We start from the raw sequence: 2758 nt of genomic DNA, 5'->3' as shown, positions 1-2758 counted from the left end.
CTTCTAATATGGTTTCCTATTTACACAGTTGCAGTGGACATTCTCCACCACCTTTAATCCTGGCTGATAAATAAAGCACGACTCCCATACTAGCCTTAGATATTCTCAAGGTTCAGGGTGACTTTGGCTGATCTGTATCTTTGCTGTGGAAACACTGCAACAAAATCTCTCTCCTATGATAAGAAGTCAAAACCTTCTGCATGGTGACTCAGAATGAAGTGCTGTTGAATTCATGGAGACTTATTGCAGAGAAAACACTCAGAGCACCAGGCTGGAAGAAATCTTCTGTTTTCTCCAAATTTTTATTTGTGTCTTGTTAATGAATAGTAGACACAAAAACCATGGGGCCAGATAGTTCATGTAAATGTCTGACTATTAACTGATAACAATTGGACTTTTGGTGGAATGATGGAACATAAAAGTAGATAATGATGGTGCAATCAGTAAATACGCTGGCCATGGTCCAGGCCCAAACAAATACTCTTAACCCTATCATGAGCATATTGATTCAGAATTCCCATTAATTTTAATGTGAGATATGTTCGCTGCAAATCTGGACACGCTGAACTTTTAGCAGAACACAGGCCAACTTCGACTCAGAATGACAGAATCATAGAGTTGAAAGGGACTGTAAGGGCCATCTGGTTCAGTCAGCAGCTAAAGTACTCCTCAAAAATGGACATCCAAACTCTGTTTAAAGATCTCCAAAGAAGAGGAGGCTATCACCTTCTAAGGCACTCTGCACTGCAGAAATAATGCAGTTTGACACCACAATAACTGTCATGGTTTAAATGTTTAAATTATGTTTTTATCTTTTGTATGTTTTAAATTTGAACCTTCTAGTGTTTTTAATTAGGTTATTTTAATTGTTTTTAAACATGTTGTTTTAATGTGTTTTATATTGTGAGCTACCTTGGATCCCTTTTTGGGAGAAAGGCAGGATAGAAATAAAATAAAATAAAATAAAAATGGCTCAATGCTATGGAATCCTGGGATATGTAGTTTGTTGGGGCACCAGAACTCTCTGGCAAAGAAAGCCAAATATTTCACAAAACTACAAATTCCAGAATTCTATAGCACTGAACCCTGGGAGCTGAAGTGGTGTAAAACTGCTTTATTTCCACAGTACAGACAAGGTTTATTCCACTGCCTTGCAATTAGGACACTGAACAACTCTTACCATTAGGAAGTCCTTCCTTGTACTAAGTCAGATTCTCTTTTTTTGTAATTTGATTCCAAATATTCATGTCCTAGTCTATGGACCAGGAGAAAATAAACTTGCTCCATCTTTCAAATATTTTAATGGCATTTTTTCAAATACACTACTTAAAGACGAATTTCATATCACCTCTCAGTTTTCTCTTCTTCAAGATTACCTTATTCAGCTCACGCAACCATTCTTCATAGTTTTCCAGTTATTTTGCCATCTTGGTTGTCCTCATCAGGAAATGTTCCAGAATGTTTCTTGACTGTTTTAGCCAGAACTGTAGTGAAGTTGTGGTCTAATCAAAGTAGAATAGAATAAGACTTTGACTTTCCTTCGTCTGGACACCATACTCCTGTTGATACAACCTAGAATTACATAGTTGTTGTTGTTGTTTAGCTGCTACATTACACTGCTACGTTGACTTATTTTACCTTATGGTCTACTTAGATTGCTAGATTCTTTTCACAGGTATTGTTGTCAAGACAATTGCTGCCCATCCTATATTTATGTATTTTATTTTTCCTACCTTAATATGGTACTTTACATTTATTTCTGTTGAAATTCATCTTGTTAGTTTTGGCCCAACTCTTCAATCTATCAAAGTCATTTTTAATCTGGGGCAGATTACAAAGACCACAGAATGCCCCTCTTGAAAAAGCTTCACCGGCTGCCTCAATTCAAAGTGCTGGTTATGACCTATGAAGCCCTATATGGCTCAGGTCCAGGGTGTTTGGCAAACTGTATCTCCCTGTATGAGCCAAACTGGCTCTGAGATCATTAGGAAGGCACTTCTCTCAGTCCCACCACCATCACCAGTACGGCTGGTGGGGACACGAGGGAGGGCCTTCTCAGTAGCTGCTCCTAGCTAGACACTGGAACTCCCATCCCCCTCTTCGTTGTCCTTCTGCCAGCAGGCTAAGACCTTTCTGTTTAGACAGGCATTTTAAAACAGAAAGTTTTAAAAGAATGGGCTGGGGTGTTGTATTGTTTTAAAGAAATTTAAACATGTTTATCTTATTAACTGTATTTTATTCTTTTAATATGGAATCTGTATTAATATTGTAATAATTTAATTCTGTTTTAATGTACCACTTTTGTATGTTTTTAATTGTACTGTTTTGTTTTGTTTTAATACTGTGCACCCGCGTCATACATGGGTGCACTATACGCGGCTTCCAGCATATGCTGGAATGAATGAATGAATGAATGAAAATTTATCTTCTAGACTGCTATTCCTTGCAGATCACAGCGGTTTACAAAAAGCACCATCAGAAAACAATACAAAGTGACAACCCATAGCCCAACAAGCCGCACCAGAAGGCTTTTCCCACACCCCGGAAGAAACAATAGGGCGCGCCAAGTGTGTGCCATGGAAATGAGCCCCATTGTTTTTAATGTGGCTTGAGTTTACGCAGTATTTCCCTTATGCAGCGGGGTCCGGAATGGATCCCCTGTGTAGGGGAAGAGCCAACTGTATTGTAAGCCTTTCTGAAAGGATGGGATAATAATAATAATAATAATAATAATAATAATAATAATAATAATAATAAT

The sequence above is a fragment of the Sceloporus undulatus genome, chromosome 1, assembly GCF_019175285.1.
Source record: "Sceloporus undulatus isolate JIND9_A2432 ecotype Alabama chromosome 1, SceUnd_v1.1, whole genome shotgun sequence".
In the NCBI taxonomy this organism is placed as follows: Eukaryota; Metazoa; Chordata; class Lepidosauria; order Squamata; family Phrynosomatidae; genus Sceloporus; species Sceloporus undulatus.
This window is presented reverse-complemented; position numbering follows the sequence as displayed.